Source organism: Heterodontus francisci, chromosome 11 (assembly GCF_036365525.1).
Source record: "Heterodontus francisci isolate sHetFra1 chromosome 11, sHetFra1.hap1, whole genome shotgun sequence".
NCBI lineage: Eukaryota > Metazoa > Chordata > Chondrichthyes > Heterodontiformes > Heterodontidae > Heterodontus > Heterodontus francisci.
This window is the reverse complement of record NC_090381.1, coordinates 69,927,559-69,954,804: the sequence shown is the minus strand read 5'-3', so window position 1 is coordinate 69,954,804 and position 27,246 is coordinate 69,927,559.

Here is a 27,246-nt window from a genome sequence, read left to right as displayed (position 1 = left end):
CCTAAACCTTGCTGCATGTAGAGTATGAAGCTGTGCCCTAGCATTGTGTGGCACAACAATTTCAGGCATTAGTCCATTTTATCAATGCCACTCTTTTGCAGTAAATTCCTTCATCCTCTGTTCTTCAGTCCTTTATTCCAATTACTTTCAACACCTTAGTCTCTTATATTCATTTTCCATCAAATTTCAGTATCCTTCCGATTTAATCCTTTTCAATTTGTTTTCACAATAGCACTTAATTTTACATCCTGCTAAATGCCACAAATTTGAATGGTAAACTGGCTCGAGCAACAATACTGCAATGTTCAAACTGTTGTCCCATAGAAGGACAAGCTGTAGTGCTGTACCATGAGAAAGGTTGGGAAGGTAACATTTTAAAAGCTAACAGAAGCAGGATAATGGAACATTTTATGCAATGCTTGGTCACAAAAACATTGATATTTATAACCTTAGTGATTAATATTGTGTTACGACCAGGTGAGAAGGGGTCTTATGGGTTCCCTCTCAGCTTTTGCCTGGTTTAACCGCAACAGGGTTTAATTTTTTAAAACACTGCTTTTAGCTCCCCCTTAGTGACTCCTTGTTCACTGCTCCAATTGTAAGGCAAAGAAATCAAACAGGTTTTCTTAGATTTAAACAAGAAAGTTAGAAGTTTATTAATCTTAAACTTTAATCCGGTTAGCCACTACGAATATGTAACGCGACTCTGCTAGCATGCATACGCGATAAATACACACGCAAATAGAAGCAGAAGAAGTAGAAGGAATAAAGGGGAAAAGTTTGAGGCAATATCTGGTAGTTACAGTCCTTTAAGTTCAATGTGGAATCTTTGGTTGCCGGTAAGTCTTGCAATTCGTTGGGGCCCAGTTCACACTTCAACATGTAGGAGTCTTTTCTCTCTTGAAGTTTACATATCTTCCGTGGGTCCGGTGGCTTGGGGAGAAAGTGAGAAAGAGAGACAGCCAGGCGAGAGACTTACTTATTTCAGCTTCAGTTGCACACTGCCCTCTGAATTCAAACTGTCCTGTGGCTAGTTCAAAAAAACCTGGACCAGCCAATTAGTCATGTGACCAGATGTTTTAACCAGTCCTGGCTTTGTGGATTGTATCATCTTAGCAGGGCCTGGAATGCGCTTCCTTACAACTTCAATGTCTGGCGATCAAAATCCATTTGGGTTAATTGGAGCAGGGAATAGCCCTTTGTTTCTTAATGTACAAATGTCCTTCCAGCCAAGTGTCTGGTGATCTTCAAACAAGTCATTTCTTCACTCCAGCAACAATTTAAAATCAATGTTCATATAATAAAATTAGTATGCCTCATTCTTGGCAGATGGGGGTCTGCATGCCAATATTTACTGTTGAACTTACAGAAATCATTGCCAAAATATACTCTTAACCATAAACGTAGCTATATATATCCATTACTATGGGCTGAATTTTACCAGCCCCTCAATGCCGTGAGTTGTGGCGGGGATGCCCATAAAATGCTAGCGGGATCGGCCCACCATGACCCCTGACGCCGGATGTTAGTGGCAGCGACAAGGCATTGGTACGGCGCCCCTGCCGCCAAGCGGTGGGACCTTCATTAAAATATTGAAATGAGACACATTAACATGCAAATGAACTTAGCTGCCACCAGCGGCTGTCCCACACCAATTTTACGGCCATTGATTGCAATTTGCATGTCTTCGGAACACCGTTGGAGTTCTGAGGCGAGACACTGGGGAGGAGGGGGAGGAATAAAATTATCAGGGTGGGGGGGAGCAGGGAAAACTATTCCTATTGGTTGTGGGGATGGTGGGAAGGGGTTGAGGGTCAAAGAAACGGAACTTCAGGGGGGAAAATTCAAAATTTCATAAAGTGTATTTTTGGATGATAGGTCAATTTATGTGTTTCGGACTCGGGGTTGGGGGGGTGGTGAGATAAGGGATTCAATGTTACATTAAATGTTTATTAATGTTTTTAAGCTCACCAGCACCTTTAAATATTTAAATAGTTTGTCATGCAGGCCCCCACCTGCCAAGAATGAGGCACATTAATTTTGCCACATGGACATTACATTTCAAATTGTTGCTGGGAAGACGGCCTGTGACAAGGGGTTGCCAGGCCCCTGGGTAGAAAGACATTTTTACATATTAATAGACAGTGCATGGAACAAAGGAGTAATCCCCTGCTCCAATACAATCCACAAACAGATGTGGTCAAAACAGTTAGTCACATGACTAACCTACTTGGCAGTCTGGGTTTTTTTCTGAATTGTACAGTTTTGAACTGAGAGTCTGCAGAAAGTTTTTTGCTCCTGGATTGAAAATAGTGTCTGGCTCGCCACAGCCTCTCCTGTCTGCTCCCATTTCTTTCTCACAGAACTCCAAAACCCACTGAAGACACATGAACCCCAAGAGAGAAAAGTCTCCTACAGTGAACAAGGTTTAAGAAGAATACTGGGCCCCAACGAAAAGCAAGATCTACCTACATTCAAGGACTCTACAGTAAGCTCGAAGAACTGTAACAAAAACTCTTCAGATATTGTCTCAAATTTTTCCACGTTATTTTCTTCTGCTCTTTTCTGTCTTTATCTGCATGTGTGCATTGCATGTGCATGCTAGCATGGGCGTATCGTGTATCCGTAGGCCTTAACCGAATTAGAGTTTAACTTTAAGTTTAATAAAATTTCAAATTTTCTTCTTTAAACCTAAGAAGACCTGTTTGTGCTGGTTTCTTTGCCTTATAATTGGAAAGTGGTGAACAAGGATTCACCAAGGGGGAGCTAAAAACAGTGTGTTTAAAATTTAAACCCTGTTACAGTAAGACCAGGTGAAGGCTAAAAGGGAACCCTAGACCTCTTTCTCACCTGGTCGTAACAATATCCTGAAGGCCTTGCAGCCCTTTAAAAATGGCGCCAGCGCTTGCACCAGTGGCGCCGGAAACCGTTGCCGGGGATGTGTTGGCCGCCCCCTCTACATCATTGGTGGTGGATGCTCCGGCCCCTCCATTTAAATCAGCCCCCACGCTTATAAAATTCAGCCCTATATGTTTATATATTAAGCAGAAATATGTAATTAAGTAGTTTACAGCTAAAAGACCTGAATACAAAAGCCATCAATAGAAATTGCATGCTCATGTTTTAAAATGTTATCAAAATTCTAGGCCCCAATAATAACCCCAAGGCATATTTGGAGAAGGGGGTGTGATATTGGGTGCAAAACCTGGAAGAAGTTTAATCACATCTGTAGTATTTTAATGGAGCCACCTCATTGTAATATTACTTCTGAGTTTGCTATTGAATCTGCACCAGCAGGTGTGGTGTGGACCTGTATGGTGGATTCTCAACTGGAGTATTTAAAAGGCCAATCCAAAGATGGAATTTGGAAGAGTTAGGAGTTTTCACAAAGAGAGGGATTAGTTTCATCATGAAATCAGGACAGTCAGGTGTTGTGCCTTGATTTAACGATGCATTGCTTGATGCACTGGTGGTTACAGCGACGGGTCGAAAAGAGATATTCTTCCCCACCAATGGAAAGAAGAAATCTGCTGCTGCAACAAAGAAGGCATAGCTGGAGGTGGGGGAGGAGATCATTAACAGGAGCGTTGTGATATGCTCCTCGATTCAGTGCAGGAGATGTTTTAATGACCTAACCAGATCTTGAAATGTGACAGTTGTACATTCATCTACATCCTGTTGCGCAGATCACTCCACCCCACACCCTCTCTCTGCCTTGTCAAGCCTACTCCATCACATAACTCATCACATTCAGCTTGCAAGTGCACTGATCCTTTTTCTGTGCACTTCCTCACATCCACATCTATCCACCACTACCCCTCACCCTGATTCTTAAGCAACTTCATGCAGCTCCCTCATAGTCACCATCACTAAATGTACTGCATCCATCGGGTGAACACATGCCATTATAGTCACTCATTAGGTCTGTTCTTTCCCCTATTGCAGGAGAAGCGGGTACATGCAGAACACTGTGGCGAGTAAGAGGATTGGAGATGGTCCTCCACAGATTTCACAGTTGACAGCTGCAGGGCAGGAAGTGTTGGAGATCAGTAGCATTTCAACACTTTGACCATTGGAGATAGAGAGATTGGGACCTCCCAGCTACCTGGTGACTGAATTAAATATCAGTGACCTGTATCACATATGGCATTCACTCATGTTGACCGATTAGCGAGTGAAATACAACAATTTTCATAATGTTAAATTGTAACATTCTTATCTTTCCAGTCCTAATTCATATATTTTCTCTCCACCAGGGGCCTGCATGCGTAAAGTAGTCGCTGGATTTCCTGGATGATGAATTCTCAGAGAAGCTGATTTCTTCTAAGAGTGAACTGTCACATGACTCGTGCTTCGTATGCACTAGCATAGATAGCCACACTTTGGTGGGTTCAGTTAGCTGTTAGTTGGGATGTTAACCGTTGACTCCCAGTGAGCATGAGCAGATGCTGGTGGCTGGTGGGTTCAGTTAAGCTGTTAGTTGGGATGTTAACTGGTGACTTCCAGTTCACAAATGAGCATGAGCAGCAACTACGGAGAGTCCTTTTAGAGGGTGCAGCCTCTCCAAGCTCTGCTCCACTGAACACAGTTGCAATATACCAGGAGCAGTAGATGGAAAGGATAATCATCAAGGGGAAGCAGAAAATCTGCAATGCATTGGCAGGTCTTCCATGCATACTTACCACAATTGCAGAGAGAATGGAGGATCCAGCTCAAGCATGAGTGAATTGATGTCGCAAGGCAGTGCGAGGATGCCTTCTTTCATGCAGCACTCAAATAAGACCATGCAGGTCCTGGTCATGGCCATGCAGACTCTGGATGCCAATATGTCTTGCACCTTAACTAGGATGACTGATTGCACAGTCTTGGCCTTGCAGCACATCACTGATCTGCTCACCAGCAGAGTGCTAGGAGAAAAGTGTAGCTGCCCATGAGAGCGATGCTGGTGAAGGGAGACATGGAAGTGAGAACTCCACTCAAAGCTTTTCCACTTCTCACCTGTTGCCCACTACCCAGTCCCATCCCACCAGCTAGTACCCGGCATGCTAGTTCTGCTGCTGCTCCAATGGGGTAATGTGCAATGGGTGGATGGTTGCTTACAGGGCTGCCTTGTTTTTCGCAAGATTGTTATGCAGAGCGCAACACACCACAATCATTCTGGATATCCTGATTGTTGAGTACTCAAAGCACCTCCATATCTGTCCAGGCACCTGAAAAACATCTTGAGCATGCTGATTGCTTGCTCAATGACATATCTGCTTGTCCTATGGTTGTACCACTCTTGGGCCTAATTTGTTAGGTTCCCCACAGGTGTCATCAGCCAACTTTATAGCCTAGCAGCCATTCCTTAAAACTGCTTGCAGGTCCAAAGACATAGGGGAAGCATCACGGCAACTCCCTGGGAATCTGGTGCACATCTATATAAACCTTTTCTTGTGGTTGCGCACCTACTGCACATTGATGTATTGGAATCTCTTGAGGTTTACTAATGCTCCTGGGTGATCTATAGGTGCCCAAATTGTAGTGCAGTCGATGTCACACTGCTCCTGTGGGAAGCCAGCCAGAGACGCAAATCTGAGCACCTGCTAATGCTGACAATCATCACTCCAGGGGCAGTTGACATAATTGCTAGTTCTGGCAAACAGCTATTAATCTACTTAATGCATTTATGTGCAGCCAACTGGGAGATCATGGATATGTTTCTAGTAGTGCCCGAAGGCAAAAAGTTGAGGGCGGTAGTCATTTTCACAGCCACTGATAATGAGTAGCCACCAGGGAACAGGTCTTCTTCCAAGAGGTCTGCCACCACCTAATGTGGACTTCTGAGTCTCCAGATGCACTGGTCTTCCAAGAGATTAGGGAAGCTAAGCCTTTGCCTGTGCACCTTGTTACTCCTGTAACCTCAACCCCTCAGTGGTCCTCTTCTCTTCACTGACTGCCTGCAGGTCAGGCTGTTGGTACTGCTGCTCCCCTCTCTGCTGCTCTCCTTTCTGCTGACCAACTGCAGGTCCCTCCATAGCAGGTTGTTGGTGCTGCTGATGGTCATCTTCCTCCTTGTCCAAAGTCCAATTTAAGGCAGCCATGGTGCGACCCATCCTGATCTTGAGTCATCTAACCTACAAGCGCCTCAATGTTAATATTCCACCCCCTCTCCCCCCACACCGCCCCAAGTGTTCACTCTTAGAAAAGCAAAATACTGCAGATGCTGGAAATCTGAAATAAAAACAGAAAATGCTAGAAATACTCACCAGGTCTGGCAGCAGCTATGGAGACTGAAACAGAGTTAACATTTCAAGTCAATGACATTTCATCAGATGTTTCTCCACAGATGTTGCCAGATCTGCTGAGTATTTCCACCATTTTCTGTGTTTACTTTTAGACTTGGGTTTGACCTGGAGTCCACACCCTAATTGGTGAAGCTATTAATCGAAGTGCTTATTTTACAGGTTGTACTGTTACCAATTCCAGTTTATCACAGATATACGGTGAATTGCAAACCATATTCACGTACCTTAACATTAAATCTACATGTAACCCTTCATGAAACATCCTCATAACGCTTTATTTACCAAAGCATTACCTACAGTCAAGGTAATATTCATGTAATTATCAGGCAAATCAAAATAGGAGTAGATTTACTCTAGTTATTCATTGAATTTGAAGGCTGCTATAAAAATTTAATTTCATAGTTGGGAGTAAGTTGCTTGTAGTAATTTTTAATTGGATATGAAGCCTTTAGCTGTGTATACCTGAAATCACACATCAATGTCAAAAATCAATTTAATGAACCCTTACATTTAGAAAATATGAAATAAGTAAACCACTGAATAATAGAAATATCCTGTCAGCCAATCACATAAAATGTAGTTGTGGCACATTCTAAATATATCAAGAACATGGCAGCGAATTTTTGCATCGTTCAGCCACTTATGGGTGCTTGGTTACAAGACAATGATAGCCAAATGTAACAACACCTCCACATGAATTTATAGACGATATATAAAATGTCACCATTCCTGCAATATTTTTCCACTTCAAAGTAATGTTCCTGGACAAAAACAGAGGTGTAGGCTCTATATAGCAGACAATGCTGGACATCTGTAAAGATTTTAACTAGATTCCTGAGTCTGATTCTGACAGAATTCATGCTCTACTTTTATATGTAAAGGTTACATTGTAATAATCTTTATTGATTCTGACTCATTTCAGACAATCACAAAAGACATATCTTGTTTTGCACAGGTATTCGTGCCACATTGAATTTCTCATGTTATTGCTGCTCTTATCAGTTAAACTGGCCCTGATGTAGGGTTCTCTTGGGCAGTGCAGGAGAAGCAATATATGGTCAAATATGAAGTAAACAAAATAGCAGACTTTGGACCAATTGTATGCAGCTGGCTTATAGATGACCTGTCAAGAATGAGTTCACTTTCTATAAGAGTGAATGGTTTTATGTTATCAAAATGATAAGTCTAAAATTATTCTTCCAATCCCACTTAATTCATAATGTTGCTAAAATATTTACTCCCTTTCACTGCACTCAGCAACAGTAACAGTCATTTTGTGAACCATATGGCTTTGAATACCTGCAAAGAGGCAGACAGTAGTACATGTTATTGAAGATTCACAAAAAAGTAAAAGCTTTGTTAATAAATTTTCTGAAATGTTCAAGATATGTTCAACACAATATGTTCATTATAATATAATTGTGAAAGAACTAAAATATATATATTGAGTGAAATTTAGGATAAATTCTTGTCCTATTTAAAAATTCCAACCCTACCTTTCGAGCACAATTGAAAATTATTCTGCATTTTATTTTCAGGTGTATAATTAAGTGGATAATTCATTCAACTAATTAATCATTTAGATCCAGTAGCCAACAGAATGCACCTACAAATATGTAAGTAAACTGAACAACTTTCAATTAACACAGGAGAATATTATCAGTTAAATTTTAAATATGAATTTTCTTTATATGAAAGTTAATTTTAAGAATGCTTTGGAACAGACTGCGGTGGTTTTGTTATGATAGCATAATTCTTATTATGCTAATGTTCTGTAGCTATGTTATTTAAAGTTTCACAAAAATATGGCTCATAAAAATAGGGAATAGCAAATGGCCTGCAATGTAACACCATAAGTCATATAACAGTTGGACCCACTGTATAAAGGTTGAAGTTATGTGTGTTATCTCTGGTCTGATTCATGAATTGTAAACAATATGCTAGAATATAAGAAAACATGAAACAAGAAAAGGCAACTTGGGCCTTCAAGCCTATTTCCTCCCTAGAAAAATTACCATCAACTACAGGTAAAACCTCCCATAAAATAAAACTCTGATATATTTCCTTGACCAACAATCTCCGGAATATTAACCTAATCTTGCAGCTCACACATCAAACCAGAACCATCTTGTTCTATAATGTTTTAAAATTAGATTTTCCACAGTGGCCCTCCACACATGCACTTAAACCATACATTGGCAAATTGCACACCAGCAGCCAATGATTTTCTGTCCTATAAGTTTAAAATCTTGGACCACAATTTCTCAATGAGCTTCTTTTTCTAGGTTGTGGATAGTTTTAACATCAATAATCTTCACCTCCTTCTCATCAGCTACAGAAAAATGATAAATAAATAATATAATATATTTAAAAATCAATCTGAAGGATATTGTTCACTTCTGCCTAGGAAACTCTATTCAACCCTCAGAAGTCTTCATAAAATTACACTTTCTTTGTTTTTCTCCCTTGAGTTGATTATCCATCTGCGCATATAGGCTTCTAAACCCCTGAGGCTAAGGAGGATGATTTTCCAATGCAGTGGAAACAGGGGTCCAGAATATGAGATGGAATCCAGATCTGCCAAGGTGTTGTCCCTTTTTAGCCCCACTGTAAATTCCAGCTGTTTTGATAGCAGGCTTATTTTATGCCCACTCACAAATGGGTGGGCATATTACAATATAATGTAAAAGAGTCAAGTACATCATACCATGTAGATCTCACATTTACATTTAGCAATGCTGGACACAAAGGATGCCTGTGAATCTCTGCCATCCCATATTGCTGGGGTCATGGGGGAAATTTCAGAACTCAACTGGCAGTGTCGGCAATACAGTTGTTTGCCTGGGGATCCACTGCATTACCAAAACTGGAAGAAGAATCCATTTAAATTATTTTTGCCTTTCATCCTCGAGTTGTGCAAGGTATCACAGCTAACTTCCTACTTCAATGCTGAGGCAGGTTCCCTAGTTGTGGCAAGATTTGCACAGACTCCTGCCCAAAATATTTAAATTGGCCTGACCCTGAGATTTTGGATAGGATTAGGAATGTCATAAGTGGGTGGCTGGAAGTTTCATTCTGCCTCAGAATGCCTCTGCCCAGCTCTCCACTTCCTCCCTACCCCAGGATTTGCCAAAACATTTAGGACCATAAAGAATTATAATTTCTTTAGGCCTAAGTGCACAGACCCAAATTTGATCAGCTAGCTTCTGTTTCTCCTTACACCTAAAAGTCTGTTATTCCATGTTAATTTTCAATACTACATCCTCCCATGGAGCAGTAGATGGCAATGAACAGAACCTTCATGCAGTACCAGAAGTCTTTTTGGCATTACAAGCAATGAAAGAGTAACTCTGTGAGAACAGGCCTGTGCAACACTCTCAGATGCAGTACATATTCTTGGGATCTATACCTATCTTTGTTTCACAGGCCTAAAGAACTTTGTGTTACAAGTAATGATCCTAGGACAACCCAAATGGTACATAAAAATTTGCATTATTTGGTAATTTCACCAATCCCATGCTCCCAGTGGTGAGCCATGTTAGACCAGGGTTACAATGGTATAACCTTATGTCAACCAACAACCCTTTCAGTGCAGCTCCCCACTGAGAGTGGAGGATGAGTGAATTTACTTTTACTTCTTTTATGTTTTCCCTTTTTCAAAAAACCCATTTTCACAGCCTATCCAGTGTACAATAGTAATCCCACTAATATGGTTTGAAGAATGGCCAGAAATGACGTAAAAGTGGATGGCGAACCCGCTTCCACCTAGCCCGGGGATCCGCCCCTCATTTTACAGGTCCCCGGGCTTTAATTGTCCCGAGACGGGACGTCCACCCGCTTGAGGGAGGAGGTCCTGCCTTAGTGAGCTACTGGCCAATCAGTGGGCCAGCAGCGCTTAGACCCAGCAGCGCCACCGGGAGAGGTGACGACTGCTAGGACTGCAGCCCAGCCAACACCATGGAGCCTGGAGATGAGGTAAGTTGCTCTTGGCTCACCAGGGGGATCGATGCTTCCCTGGTGAGGCTGGAGTGGTCGTTTGGGGGAGGGGGGCGTCTTGGGTCCTGGGGGTGGGTTGGGAGGTGGGAGGTGGCCCTCAATTGGGCACCCTGTGCCCGACCACCATGGCCCCCTCTCTGGGACGCGGAATGGCCGGCAGCTATCGCTGGGCGGCCTTTCATGTCCCCAGCACAACTGCTTGCCACGGGTAAAATACCCGTGGAGGTGGGCACGGGCCCTTAAGTAGCTGTGAAGTGGCCACTTAAGGGCTTTAATTGGCCTCGGGCGGGCGGGCTGCTTCCCCCCCACCCCGCACCCGACCACCATAAAGTTCACCGGATGCTGAAGTGGGGCGGGTAGGCTTCCCGGAGCCTCCCGCTCAATTTTATGCCACCTCCGCGCCACCAACTGACCCACTGGGTGGTGCAAAATTCAGCCCTAACACTCTAAGCTCACCACTGCAAACAGAGATTTTCAGAGTCTAGACATATAAAATATACAAAATACATTTCTGAATATATGACCAGTTGTGTTTTGAAAAAGCCAATGTGTTAATACTATATCATATCTTTGAACATAGCAGAAACAAGTGCCCTTAACTTAGAATCATTTGTAGCGTTTATAAAAAAAAATTAGGAAAAATTAGGTGAATACAGTTAATAATTTCCTTTTATGGATCAGCTTGCATAGATTATAAAACTATAGGGCATGAAATTCATGAGCCCCGATATTTGGACACAATTTGCAGTGTGCCCACGCCCATATGAAAGGAGGTAGGTAAAACACAAAATTCATTTACCCACCTCATCTCCATGATTGTAGTGTCATGCTAGGCCCCCACCTGCCAAGAATGAGGCTCATTAATGTTGTCATGAACATTGAATTTAAACTATTACTGGAGTGAAGAAAGGACTTAAACAGATCAGCCATGGCAGGAAAAGATATTTTCATATTAACAGACGGTGATTGGAAGAACAAAGGACCATTCCCTGACACATTCAACCCACAATGTACTTTGATCACCGTGATTGTGTGTAAGAGGAGCATTCCAGAGACTGCTAAGGTGATACAATCCAAGATATGGTCAGACCAGTTAGTCAAATGACTAACCTACTTGGCAACCTGGGATTTTCTGAATTGTACAGTTTAAACTTAGAGTGTCTGTTTGCTCCTGGACTGAGAAGATCTCTCCTTTCTGCTCCCATCTCTTTCTCTGAGCCTCTGAATCCACTGAAGACACGTGAACGCCAAGAGAGAAAAGTCTCCTACAGCAAACAAGGTTTAAGAAGAATACTGGGCCCCAATGAAAAGCAAGATCTACCTACAATCAAGGACTCTACAGTGAGCTCGAAGAACCGTCGGAAAAACTCTTCAGATATTGCCTCAAACTTTTCTCTTTAATTTTTCTTCTGCTCTTTTCTGTCTCTATTTGCATGTGTGTATCACATTTGCATGCCAGCATGGGCACGTCATGTATCCGTAGGCGTCAGCCAAATTAGAGTTTAAGTTTACGTTTAATAAATTTCAACTTTTCTTCTTTAAACCTAAGAAAACCTGTTTGTGCTGGTTTCTTTGCCTTATAATTGGAAAGTGGTGAACAAGGATTCACCAAGGGGGAGCTATAAACACGGCATGTTTAAAATTTAAACCCTGTTATGGTCAGACCAGGTGAAGGCTGAAAGGGAACCCTAGACCTCTTTCTCACCTGGTCATAGCAATAGTATGGCCACAAACAGCTCCGGCACAGTCTCAGTCTCCACTTCAACGCAGCCATCCTCTGCACCCTCCATGGGGTTGAGAAGCATTCTGAAGAAACCACACGCTATTGGCAGCCTTTCCTTTTAAAGGCACAGTCCCTTTAAAAGGGGAAGTTGCAGCAATGCACTGCAGGCTGCTGGACAATTGCTTTCACCATTGAGGAAGAAGAAATGGCTCAGCAAGGGAAAAAGAGGGCTTCCAGAATTTGTGTCACCGCCCTGGATGCTCTCTGTTGAGGCACCCAGTCCATGACGGAGACTCTGTTTCAGGCGAGGGACAGGAAGCCTATCAGACTAACCCTGCGAAGGGAGCAGGAGCAGGGTATGAGGGTTGTAAATGCACCACGAACATGGCAGCAGTGTGTTATGGCCACGTGGTGTGGCGTGGGTGGTTCCCACTGTTCAACTTGCCATCTGATTGCAGCATGCTTATTTGTATTAAGAGTTTAGCGCCTTTTTGCTTTATTTTTCAAATAAACAGACCGTGAAAGGTTTTCTTGCAGGTTTTTAAAAACAGAAAGTCAATTGTTTATTAATCACTATGCCGTATCCCGAAATTGTTGCAACCTCATTCACTCACGCATTTGATCATACACACACACGCAAGAAGAAACAGATAGAGGAGGGAAAAAGGTAGGTGAGTTTTTTTGTGGGGGAGAAGGGTTATGTTAAACCTGTTGAATTCTCTTGAGACTCAAAGTCCAAATAGTTGCAGGCCTGTAGTGATTGTAGATTTCTCTCTTGGCTGAAGGTTCTTTTGAAGTTGATGGGTCACTCCTAACTCTGCTGTATGATGTAGATCTCTGATTTTTTCCAGCAGGACATGTACTTTCTGGCCTTCTGGAAGGCCAGATTTCTGAGTCAGTCTCTTTCTTTCTAGCTGTCTTTTTTTAAGGCTGCGTTTGCTGACAACACAACCACTAGTTGGCGCAGTACTTGCACATGCACAAATGCAGCCTCCTGCACTGAAACATCACTGTCTGCGACGTTTTTGGCAGCTGCCAGTAGTACAGATTTATCACAAAAACAAAAACAAATGAAACCCAAATGTCCACAGTGGCTGCGATCACCACGTCCAACCCACCCCAAAGGTACCCCGCTCCCTCCTGCCATTGCGCTTCTCTTCGCCGCTGCCTCCCATGCCCGTCTGCTTGCCGCTTGCTCCATGTCTTACCACTTCTTCCCCCTTGGCCACTTGCTTCCCCACTTCACTAACCGCACCCCCCCACTCCCACCTGTGGGCCACTCCTTACCAGCCTCACAACTTCATCTGCTCTGCTCTGCCTCTGTTCCCCACTCCCTCCCTTTCGCAGTCTCCCTCCCCTGCCTATCTTGTCACTCTCTTTCTTCCCTGCTTCCCCCTTGCGGGGAAGAAAGGCAGCAATCGTGGGAGGGAGCAGGGATCAGAAGCGGGAAGGAACAGGGCCCAGAAGTGGGAGGGAGCGGGGAAGCAGAGACAGAGCAGAGGGGAGGAAGCGGCGAGGGGAGCGAGTGGCCCACAGGTAGGTGGGGGGTGAAGCGGGGAGTGAACAGCCAAGTGGGGGGTGAAGTGGTGAGGTGAGGAGCAAGTGGCAGACAGGTCAGGGGGCTGGTGAAGCGGAGAGCGAGTGGCCGAGGGTGGGCGGGGGGGTGCGTGAAGTGGCGAGGTGGGGAGCAAGTGGTGGACAGGTTGACGGGGGGAGGGGGTGGTGAAGCGGGGAGCAAGTGGCCAAGGGGGGAGAAGTGGCAAGGAAAGGGAGAGCGAGCGACGAGCAGGCATTGCAGTATGTGATGACGTTTTCGTGCGCATGCACAAATTAGTCCTGGCAGCCGGCTGCTGACGTAGGCTGAGCATGCGCAGCACTATACTGACAGTAAGGGTTCGTTCTGCGCATGTGCAAAGCTGGGATCGCTCTGATGACATTTGCGCTTGGCTGCATTGCCAGGAGTCACTTTGTTCATTAAAAGGTAAAAGTGTCGCTTCTCATCTCCTGTCAGGAGACATTCTAGTTTCTTTCCCATGGTGATCACACAATGGTCCAAGCCGTGGTTGCTTCACACCTCCTTTGTTTTAGAAGAAGACATTCCATTCTGGATTGTTTCTATGATAAGTGTGAGATTGGTTTCAGTAAAGTCTTTTAGCTTTGAAGATTTGACCTGTGTCTTTATCAGGCTATTTGAATATACAAAAGGATAATCCCTTTTGCTTCGGTGGCCATTTTGGACTGTTATTAATTTTTTTAGAAAATGTTCATTTTTTAAAGACATCTCCGATGTGTGTGATAAGTGGCAAAAGAAATTTAATAACCTGACTTGGGTGGTCAAGGTGAGTGAATACATCTGAACATCACATCGCTCATCCATCATACCACACACCTCTCACACTGTTCAATGCACCACACCCCATAACCCATTCAGCACCACTCCCTGACACTCAGGACTTACCCCTAACATCCTTATACAGCATCTTATGCACGCACACCTTCCAATCATGCCAGCCGCACTTACACCTCTACACGCCTCCACAAACCTTCAACTATTCAGCTATGGTAGGCATTTTACCCAAACACACTGATACACAATCACTGACATTCTGCCCTCTCACTTGCAGGAAAAAGTGACCCAAAACAGGCAAGTGAGGCAGATAAAGAGTGGAAGACCACCAAAGATCCATCCCTTCAGTGTTTCAAGCAGATCGTCCTGAGGATCATAGGCATCCATGCAACAGAGCCACTGGCACCCAGTGTTGAGGCCATCCTGGATGATGATAAATTGCTGCCTTTTGCACCTTCTCCACTCACTCCTCACCCTCATCCTGAATGGTACCTTGAAATGGAAAATTTCAGTGGAGTGACCGTGGAGCTTCTGCCTTCCCTCCCTCACCCCTTGCCTCACCAATACATTCCAAATGCTTTTGTACTTTCAGATAGACAAGAACTGCTGGCTGCTCAGTCACTGCAGCCTCACAACAAAGGGCAAAAGCAGGAGGAGAGCTCAGAGGAAGATGCACCGTCAGTCGACCTAACACTCTTAGCCGCCAGCTCAGATAGTGGCACTGCACATACCTCTGAGACTAGTTTAGAGTCAGAAGCCACATGTGGTAAGCCACCTGCAACCAGATCAGGGGGATGTGTCAGCTCATGTGTGAACTCCCTGGTGGATGAGGTCATACACCAGATCTTCTGCAGGGGACTCAGATAAGGACCTTATTGGGGCAGACTATAGAAAAATACTGATGAACACGCACACCAAGATGCTTGGTGCATAGCTAGGCCTGCCGGATAGCCTCCAGTCACTGGCTAGAACCATGGAGGAAACTGGCTCCAATGTGGCACAGGGCATCACGCAGAGCTTGAAGCCCATCCTATCATGGTGAAAGTGGTGGGCACCTCCATGGCAACACTACCAGACTGACCCTTGTTGAAAAGTCTCATGGCTACTGGCTCATCTTCTATTGCAGCACTGCCAGAGGCTTCCCAATGTATCAGTGCTGCAGTGGAAACTCAGACAGAGATCATGAGGTCCCTGGCTGCTGGTATGCAGACTCAGACTGCTGCTATACAGGCACAGACAACTATCATCTTGGATGCAGATCTCAGTGTTTGATTATGCATACAGGTTCTCACAGCAATCCAGCAATCTGTGCTCCAGCAGATTATGAGGATTCCTAAATCTATCCTAAGTTTTCTCTCCTCCTGTAAGGCCCCTCTGTCACCTCCTACTTCTGTGCATGGCAAATTGTGACATGTTGCTATTGTCACCAGCTGCTGCCTGGAAGAAGCCGGTTGCAAAGAAGTAAAGGGTAATGGTGATCTTTGGTGGCCCTTTAGTGACAGGCACTGGGAGGGCCGTCCTCGCCCAGGTTTGAGGCTCCAGGCTTTCATGAAGACAACTTCATCCCTACCTCCTTAGTAAAGTAAAGCCCTATGAGGAACTGCTCCTGGCTTATCCCAACATAGGACTGGTGTCTCGGAAATCCCTCTCTGGGTAGGGCCTTCTAAGGAGAGCTCTCCTTCTCCCTCTTCACAGAGGTTCCTCTCTCTACCTCCTCCTCTGCCTGTCCTGCTTATGTAGCAAAGCAAGTGGCACTGCAACTACTGCCCCCATACTTATGCAAGGCAATGTAAATCTCTGCCTTTCTGTGGTCAGCTAAAACCTTCAAACTCCTCCAGCAACTCATCACGGTGTTGCGACCCAACTTTGCCTGAGCACAAGTAAGTCAAAAGCACTTCAGCTGCAACTTGTTGAGTGGCCCTTTAAATAGCCTCAGAAGAGGGCCCAATTTGCTTGCTAACACTTGTTCGGCTGAATTTTATCAACCTAGTCCCTGATGGAATGACGGGACCATTTGTGGGTTGGGAACCCGAATGGTGAAGGAGTGGGCTTTGTCGAGGCTCTTTCACTGAGCCATGGCATTAGTATCTCATCTCTGTGTTCCCCAACCAATCAGGAAGGGTGGGCAGGAAGGATTTCTAGTGGCCATGACATGGGTTACAAGACCTCACCAGCACTTGGAATTTTGAGGCTGCAGCAACCAGGAGAGGAGACCTAGGAAGGCTTCTCCCTATGTCTCTCACTTTTACCTGGAGGTCCTGTTGTGGAACCTGAGGGGCTGCAGTGAGGTGAGTACTCCCATGGACGGGAGGAAGAGGACAGGCTCTCCAACTGAGCAGGTGTGGATGGAAGTGACTGTGGAAGTTGACAGCAAAAGTATGGTCCCCGCAACCCGGAAACAGTGCACCAAGAGGATCCAGGACCTCAGGAGGGTAGGACAGCTGAGTTCCATAACACTTTCAGGAGCCAGGCCTCACACTGACTTTCCCAGCATTCCCCTGCACAGCACTCCTTGGGACAACACAATGCAGCTCCACTCATTCCTCTCTCTCCAGACACCTTACATCCCAATCTGAGCAGCCAACACCCACCCTCTTCCTATTGCCCTCTCACAGCCATGCCTCACAGTCACTCTCCACAAATGTACTTCCCTCCTCTCCATTACAAATGCTCACAGCTCTCTGATTTCTCTCTTCGCAGGAGAACAGATCACACAACTTGGCAAGAAACAGCCTTCAGGGGTGTGGGGGGAGTGGTGGAACAGCTGGTGGCCCTTCAATGTCAGGCACCTTATTGGTCACTGGCAATGCGTTCCCACCTGCTCCATTGGGAAGGACGTCTTGTTCTAGGAGACTGCAGGTGTCAACAGCAACCTGCTATGAGAAGCTGAGCCTCTGCCTATAGACCTTGTATTGGGGGGTCCCGCCTCTTTCCAGATGGATCTCAGTGTCCATCCCCTTTACCCTGTGGAGGGGCATGTGGCTGAGGAGAAGGCAGCTGTTGCTGCTGGTTTTGCTGCTGCTGCTGCTGGTGCTGTTGGTGGTGGTGTGGCTTCTGCTCTTGCCCCTCCTCAGAGATTCAAGGTGCAGCTGCCATGCCATCATAAAGGCTGGCAGCAGGGAAGTGCAACTGAAGGTGTAAAGTGCTAGACAGGTGAAGTGCCTTCCAAGTAGTTGGAAATCACCAGTCAAACAATGATATCATTCTGAGAGAAGGGGCGCTTTGAACAGCAGCCTCTCACCGGTCCATGGCTTATTTACTCTTCAGTTTCACTAATCAAAGCCTTCCCAGTCTGTCAGTCACCTCGGACAGGTCAGGCAACAGGTGCCCTGGCTGTTAAATTTGAACTTGAAAGTCAAAACAGTTCTTAATTGGCTTTTAATTACCAGAAAAGCTTACCCAACAGATCCAAAGGTGTTCCCCACTTGCCTTCAATCACGTCCTGGTGAAACAAGGAAGTGAGCAGGATGATGTCAGGATTCGACCCAAAATCAGTTTCAGGGGATTTAACTCCCCCAGCCACTGAAACCCACCTCTCCTTTTCTGTAAAAAATTTGTCCATAATGCCAGGAGTAAATAAGGAAGGCACTTCCTACACATTCATTGGCTAATTTTAGTATTCATGTGTTGTATCAGCCCATTGGTGTCTGTGACATCTTGATCTTGCTCTTTCAATCTCTTTGGGTGCATGAGGTGGGATGTGGGAGAGGATGAAGAATAACCTTTCACTCCTGAGGAAGACCAAAGTAAGGCTGTCCACAGCTGCCATCAGTAGGGAAATCTCAGTTAAAAAAAGAGAAGCCTTGAAATCCTTTAAAAATTGATTTTTTTTCTTTCAAAGGCTCCCTGGGAGAGTAAGAAATACGGGGAAGGCCCAATCCCTTTCTGAGGCTGATCGGGTCGGCGCCATTACAGGAAGCACCTAACAGCAAAAAGCGCAGGAATCCTCCATGAATGCAGCTCGCAGCTAGAGCTATAAAAAGAAATCCATTAAATGACTCCAGTGTGAAAAGCTTTCATTCACTAAGCCAAAGTTTATAAAGCTCATAAAACCACTCAAGCATGAAGAATTGCCCTTTGAACATCTGTATAAACAAACCCTTGTAAAAAAAAACACTTGCAATGCCTCATGCACAGCTGTATAAACAGACAGATTAGAGTGGCGGTACAGTGGCGCAGTGGTTAGCACCGCAGCCTCACAGCTCCAGGGACCCGGGTTCGATTCTGGGTACTGCCTGTGCGGAGTTTGCAAGTTCTCCCTGTGTCTGTGTGGGTTTCCTCCGGGTGCTCCGGTTTCCTCCCACATGCCAAAGACTTGCAGGTTGATAGGTTAATTGGCCATTATAAATTGCCCCTAGTATAGGTAGGTGGTAGGGAAATATATAGGGACAGGTGGGTATGTGGTAGGAATATGGGATTAGTGTAGGATTAGTATAAATGGGTTGTTGATGGTCGGCACAGACTCGGTGGGCCGAAGGGCCTGTTTCAGTGTTGTATCTCTAAACTAAAGTGCTGGAAGCTAGAGAAACAGATCAAAGCAGCCAGACTACAGAACAGAGAAATTTTAAAGGGAAAGCAGTACATAGTCACAGTGCAAGGTCTTAAAGCAAGTCTTAAGGCAAAAACAACAGCAGGAACATGGATATCAAATGTCCCAGAATGAACTGGAAATCCTTGGAGATCCTATCAGAGTTCAAACTGTTCCAACAGAGAATGCAATTTTGCTTTACAGACCAAGTAATTATAGAACCAGAAAAACAGGCTGTAAAAATAATGATTGTGATTAGAAATGAGGGATTACCCAGAATCAATACCTCAGGCTTATCTGACAAGGAAGATCCTGCAAAGATATGGAAAGCACTGGAAGATCAGTTCCAATTGCGAGTCAATTTTCAAATTCACCTCCCAGAATTGATCTCCTACAGGCAATAGCCACAAGAATTAATAGACCAGTTCATCAGTAGATGCCAACGAAAGGGCAATGAATGTGATTTCTCAGAAACTGTGGTCAGAGTGACTAATAGAGCTTGTGATTGTATCGACACCCATTGAAGCATTTCAGAAAGACTGCTTAGGGAAAAAGAACGGTCACAGCATCGATGCACTGCTGGAAGATGGCAGGAAATACGAGACCATTGTAACTGGACAACAGCATCTGCAAGCACTAGCTGCAACCAACCGTATTGGCACTATAACCAGGTCGGAAAGAGCAAGCAAGCTGTGTGGTAAGTGTAGTTGGTCCCACTCATGGCGAAACTGTCCTGCATTTTGTGATCTGTGCAAGGCATGCGGTGCAAAAGGACAATGGGCCTGCCTATGCAAGAAATCTGGCTCCAAAGATGCAGCTGGTAATCACAGCAGGGCACAAACAGAAGACAGGCGCAGCAACAGGGCAACAGCAGAAAGGAAAGCGCCACAGACCGGCGTACACAGAAGCCGCTACACAAAAGCCACAGCAAAACAAACATGATACAAGATTCAGAGTGAAGTAGTTCTCAAACAGAAGATGAACAGTCATTCTACTTTATGAACCTGACCCATCACGTTGATGAAGTTCAACAACTGGAAGCTTTCGCCACTATTAACATCATGTGCCCAAAGAAATCTGGCAAACATACACTCAAGGTCCAGATTGACATCGGCACTAGTGCAAATATCCTGCCAGTCCAAATCATCAAAGATATGTACTAGAGTCGTTGGAAATCAATGATATAACCGACAACTGGCAAGTTATCCACATACAACGGGTCACCCATCCCTTGCAGTGGCACATTAACAATGCAATGCAGATACAGCAAGTCGGCATGGAAACCACAAATGTTCTATCTAGTAGACACGAGCGGATCAGCAGTGGCAGGACTACCAGTGTGTAAGGACCTCAACATCATAACTATCCATGAGAGCATTGCCAAGGGAAAATCTTCAAGGACCAGAACCCGCTCTCAGACTTTAACCAGCATCAAATGGTGCAGTCTGGAAACCCAGCAACAGCACAACTATGCCGCACCTTCACTTCTGCTCTCTAGAGAATCATAATGAGCCAGGATGACAGGTATCTCCATGAGACCAAGTACTCTTCCCCCAACAGGTCCTCGACCTTGAGCCCAAGCCTTCAGACGCGGAGGATAAGGAGAGGCAAAGGACATGCAATGTCCTTTCGAAGCAGAGGAGGAATGAGTCGAAGCATTGTCTATTGGCTCTTTGAGATAAGGTGCCGGAATTTACCAAGTATGACAAGACCCCAAAAGCGGTCATCTTGAGAAAAGCAACAGAGCATGTTAGCAGTCTGAAGGCAGAGTAATGGAAACTGAATGCAGAGAGAGAGAAACTTCAGAAAGAACAGCAACAGATGAGACGCAAAATCCCTGAGCAAGAGTTGTCAAACCACTGAGACAATTTCTGGACTTTTGAGCCTCAATATAGAATCATAGAATCATAGCAAGTTTATGGCACAGAAAGGGGCCACTTGGCCCATCGTGTCTATGCTGGCTGAAAAATGATCCACCCATTCTAATCCCACCTTCCAGCATTTGGTCCGTAGCCCTGCAGATTACGGCACCTAAAGTGCATATTCAGACTCCTTTTGAATGAGTTGAGGGCTTCTGCCTCAACTACCCTTTCAGGCAGTGAGTTCCAGACCCCCACCACCCTCTGGGTGAAAAAAGTTTTCCTCATCTCACTCTAATTTTTCTACCAATCACTTTAAATCTATGCCTCCTAGCCACTGATCTCTCTACTGTGAATAGGTGAATAGAAACTAAGGTGAATAGACCCTTCGCCTCCACTCTATCCAGGCCCCTCAAAATTTTGTACATTTCAATCAGATCTCCCCTCAGCCTTCTCTGTTCCAAGGGGAACAACCCCGGCCTATCCAATCTTTCCTCATAGCTGAATTTTACCAGTCCTGGCAATATCCCCGCAAATCTCCTCTCTAGTGCGATTACATCCTTTCTGTAATAAGGTGACCAGAACTGCACACAGTACTCAAGTTGTGGCCTAACCAATGAGTTATATAGTTCCAGCATAACCTCCCTGCTCTATACCTCTATTCTATACCTCGGCTAATAAAGGAAAGGATTCCATATGCCTTCTTAACCACCTTATTAACCTGTCCTGCTACCTTCAGGGATCTGTGGATACTGACTCCAAGGTCCGTCACTTCCTCTACACTTCGCAGTATTTTCCCATTAATCATATATTCCTTTGCCTTGTTTGACCTCCCCAAATGCACCACCTCACACTTCTCCAGGTTGAATTCCATTTGCCACTTTTCTTCCCATCTGACCAGACCATCAATATCTTCCTGTAGCCTACAGCTATCCTCCTTGCTTTCTACCACACGGCCAATATCTGTGAACTTCACAATCTCTATCCATGTATAAATAATTTTGATGTTATCTAATTTTATATGCTTCTTACTTTTAGCATATGAGGTTTATCTACAGAAAGAAAGGGTATGTTGTGTGATTGCCTTTAGAGTGATGTCCCTTTAAGATCTTAATATGTTAATGAGCTATGTGCCAGGACGTAGTTATGTGACTATGTGCCAGTCACACTCTGCTACTGTGACACCAAGAGGCAAGTCATGTAAATAGTTAGCTCTGCACTGTATATACTTGTTAGCTGTTCATAAACCTGTTTGAGATCTTCAACAACCTGGACTCCACGCATTTCATTTATGTTGCACCAGCCAACATAAAAAGCTTCTCATTACAGGTGTTATTGACTGTGCTACCAAGCAGCACTTAATCACCAATAACCTGCTCGCTGGTGCTCAGTTTCAGTTCCGCTATGACCACTTGGCTCCACAACTCATTAGAGCCTTGGACCAAACATGGACAAAAGAGCTGAGTTTCAGAGGGTGAGATGAGAGTGACTGCGCTTGACATCAAGACAGCAATTGATTGAGTATGGCATCAATCAGCCCTGGCAAAATTGAAGTCAATGGGAATCAGGAGGAAAACTCCCCACTGGCTGGAGTCATACCTAACACAAAGGAATATGGTTGTTGTTTTTGGAGGCCAATCATCTCAGCCTCAGCACATTACTGCAGGAGTTCCTCAGGGCAGTGTCCAAACCCAACCATATTCAGCTGCTTAATCAATGACCTTCTCTCCATCATAAGGTCAGAAGTTCGCTGATCATTGCAAAGTCTTTAGTACCATTCACAGCATCCCAGATAATGAAGCAGTCTGTGCCTACATGCAGCAAGACCTGGACAACATTCAAGCTTTGGCTGATATGTAGCAAGTAGCAATCGTGCCATACAAATGCCAAGCAATGACTATCACCAACAAGAGATAACCTAACCACATCCTCTTGAGATTCAATGGCATTACCATCACTGAATCCCCCACCATCAACATCCTGGGTAGGCGGTGGGGGCACCACTGACCAGAAACTGAACTGGATTAGTCAATACTGTAGCTACAAGAGCAGGTCAGAGGCTGTGAATTATGTGGCAAATAACTCACCTCCTGATTCCCCAAACCCTGTCTGCCATCCACAAGTCAGGAATGTGATGGAGTACTCCCCACTTGCCTGGATGAGTGCAGCTTCAACAGCACTCAACAAGCTCGACATGATCCAGGACAAAGCAAGCAGCGTAATTGGCACCCAATCCACTACCTTAAGCATTCACTCCCTCCACCAATGGCGAACTGTGTACCATTTGCAAGATACACTGCAGCAACTCGCCAAGGTTCCTTTGACAGCAGCTGCCAGAGTTATGACTTCTATCACCTACAAAGAACAAGGGCAATAGAGACATGGGAACACCACCACCTGCAAGTTCCCCTCCAAGTCAGATGTCATTTTGACTTGGAACTATATCACTGTTCCTTCACCGTCACTGTGTCAAAATCCTGTAACTTCCTCCCTAACAGCACTGTAAGTTTACCTATACCAAATAGACAGCAGTAGTTCAGGAAGGTGGCTCACCACCACCTTCTCAAAGGCAATTAGGAATGGGCAATAAATGCTGGCCTTGTCAGCGATGCTCACATTTCATGAATAAATTAAAAAAAGACTGTCAACACTTTAGAGTGATGAGCCAGATACAGATCTTTATTTTAATGCAAATGAACATATGGATTAACAGATGCAATCAACTCTCACATTGATTCATTCAACAACAAGACTCTCCTCAAGAACAAGAAAAATAATTTTAAAAATATGTCACACTATCCCTAATAGTAGATTCATCTTCACTTTGCATGATCAGCCTTCTGATCCTGACTAGTTTTAAGCTTGAGATGAGCAGGTTCCCTTCACAGGACCAGGCTTCCCCTCCAGCTATCAGACTGCCCATCTGTTGCTTTGTCATTTTATTTCTGTGTTCCTAACTAATGGACTTTCAGTCCTTCTGACTTTTTCTCAAAATGAATAGGGGCTATCTTGACTCAATGAGCCTGGGGACAAATGACTCTTATTGTTCAGTTTGAAGTAAACGGTAAGCCACAGCATCCCACAAACTAGCGTTGCATCAGGTATGGGGAAAGTTACCTGGACACTTTGTTCCAGGAGGTAGTCACACCCCATAGGATAGGATCTTCTGATTTGGTCAGTGGTCAGGGACAGGAGGATATGACTGCGAGTGAGGCAGGTAAGGGGATTGAAAAGGCAGAAGTGGAGGAACCACAGTCCTTGAAATTGTCCAACAGGTTTGAGGTTCTTTCATCTTGTTTGGATGAGAGTGAGGGTTGCAGGGTGGATGAGCAAACTGACCATGGCACTGTGGTACAGGAAGCCATTCAAGAAGGGGGAGTAAATAGGAATGTAGTGGTAGTAGGGGACAGTATAGTCAGGGGGTTAGACACCTCTCTCTGCAGTCAAGAGCGAGAGTCCAGAAGGCTGTGTTGCCTGTCCAGTGCCAGGGTTCGGGACATCTTCTCGGAGCTGGCGAGGAACTTGCAGTGGGAGATGGACAATCCAGTTGTTGTGGTCCAAGTGGTAAGCAATGACATAGCTAGGACTAGAAATGAGGTTCTGCATATGGAGTATGAGCAGCTAGGGGCTAAATTAATAAGCAGAACCTCAAAGATAATCATCTCTGGGTTATTAGGTGTCCTAGGCCCAACCATCTTCAGCTGCTTCATCAATGACCTTCCTTCAATCATAAGGTCAGAAGTGGGGATGTTCGCTGATTGCACAATGTTCAGCACCATTCGTGACTCCTCAGATACTGAAGCAGTCCGTGTAGACATGCAGCAAGACCTGGACAATATCCAGGCTTGAGCTGATAAGAGCCAAGTAATATTCGCACCACACAAGTGCCAGGCAATGACCATCTCCAACAAGAGAGAATCTAACCATCTCCCCTTGACATTCAACGGCATTACCATTGCTGAATCCCCCACTATCAACATCCTAGGGGCTACCATTGACCAGAAACTGAACTGGAATAGCCATATGAATACCATGGCTACAAGAGCAGGTCAGAGGCTAGGAATCCTGAGGCGCGTAACTCACCTCCTGACTCCCCAAAGCCTGTCCACCATCTACAAGGCACAAGTCAGGAGTGTGATGGAATACTCTCCACTTGCCTGGATCGGTGCTGCTCCAACAACACTCAAGAAGCTTGACACCATCCAGGACAAAGCAGCCTGCTTGATTGGCACCCCATCTACAAACATTTACTCCCTTCACCACCAAGGCATAGTGGCAGCAGTATGTACCATCTACAAGATGCACTGCAGCAATGCACCAAGGCTCCTTAGACAGCACCTTCCAAACCCGCGACCTTTACCATCTAGAAGGACAAGGGCAGTTAATACATGGGAACACCACCACCTGCAAGTTCTCCTCCAAGTCACACACTATCCTGACTTGGATCTATATCGCCATTCCTTCACTGTCGCTGGGTCAAAATCCTGGAACTCCCTTCCTAACAGCACTGTGGGTATACCTACCCAAATGGACTGCAGCAGTTCAAGAAGGCAGCTCACCACCACCTTCTCAAGGGCAATTAGGGATGGGCAATAAATGCTGGCCTGGTCAGTGATGCCCACATCCCATGAATGAATAAAAAAAAAATTACCTGAGCCACAAGCAAATTGGCATAGGGTAAATGAGATTCGACAGTTAAATGCATGGCTCAAAGATTGGTGTAGGAGAAATGGGATTCAATTCATGGGGCATTGGCACCAGTACTGGGGAAAGTGGGAGCTGTACTGTTGGGACGGTCTGCACCTGAACCAGGCTGGGACCAGTGTTCTGGCGAGTCATATAACTAGGGCAGTAGAGAGGGCTTTAAACTAAATCGTGGGGGTGAGGGATCAAGTGAGGGAAGATGCGATCGTTCAGGGCAAGATAGCAATAAGGATAATGATAATCAGAGTGTGACAGGAAGGGACAATGTATACAAACTCAAGAGTGAGCCAGCAGATAAGACTGGAGGTTATGAACTAACAGAGTTGGGGTAGGGTTCGGGAGAGGTCAGAGGAAGGCCATGGCATCGAAACCGTATCAGCATTGTGGGTAAAGACAAGCAGAATGGGAGAGAAGGGACAGAGAATTTAGCAGAAATTGCACATCAGCAAATAAGGTCATTGAAGAAAATAGAAACAAAAAAATGAAATTAAAGTTTCTATATCTGAATGTGTGAAGTATTTGCAATAAGATAGATGAACTAGTGGCACAAATAGAGGTACATGAATTAGATCTACTCCCCATCGCAGAGACATGGTTACGTGGTGATCAAGGTTGGGAAATAAATCTTCTAGGGTACACATTATTTTGGAAAGACAGACAGAATAGCAAAGGAGGAGGGGTAGCACTGATGGTAAAGGATGACATAAGGGCATTAGTGAGACAGAAGCTGGCCTCAGGAGATCATGAACTAGAATCAGTATGGGTGGAAATAAAGAATAGCAGGAATCAGAAAACACTGGTGGGAGTAGTTTATAGGCCCCTTAACAGTAGTTATACCATTGGACAGAGCATTAAACAAGAAATTATTGGAGCTTGGAAAAAAAGCTATGTAATAATTGTGGGGGATTTTAACCTGCATATATACTGGAACAATGAAATTGGCAAGAATGTTCTAGAAGATGAGTTTGTGGAATGTTTTTGGGACAGTTTCTTGGAGCAATACGTTGTGGAGCCAACTAGGGATAAAGCTATCTTAGATCTAGTATTGTGTAATGAAGTAGGGTTAATAAGCAATGCCATAGTAAAAGATCCACTGGGAAACAGTGATCATAATATCATTGAATTCCATGTTAAGTTTGAAAGTGACATGCTCCAATCACAAACAAGGATCTTAAACTTAAACAAAGTCAATTACATAAGCAATGAGGGGAGAACTGGCTCAGGTAAATTGGGTAAATAGACTAAAAGGTATGGCAGTAAATGAACAGTGGGAAACCTTTAAAGAAAAAATTCAAAATGTTCAACAAAAATACGTTCCTTTGAAAAACAAAAACTCAGCCAGCAAACCCATCTGTGGCTCGCTCAGGAAGTTAAGAAGAATATTAGATTAAAAGTAAAGGCTTACAATGTTGCAAAAAAGAGTAGCAAGTCTGAGGATTGGGAGTGTTTTAAAAACCAGCGAAGGGCCACCAAAAGGTTGATAAAAAAGGAAAAAAAATACAATATGAGAGTCAACTAGCCAGTAACATAAAAACCGATTGTAAGAGCACTTATAGGTATATCAAAAGAAAGAGAGTAGCTCAACTAAACATTGGTCCCTTAGAAGCAGAGACAGGAAAAATTATCATGGGGAATGAGGAAATGGCAGAGGCATTGAACAAATACTTTGTGTCTGTCTTCACAGTGGAAGACACAAGTTCCATACCAGAAATAGGCAATAACCTAGGGGCTAAAAAGAGTGAGGATATTAAGGAAATTCATATCAGCAGAGAAAAAAAATTGGAGAAACTTAAGAGACTAAA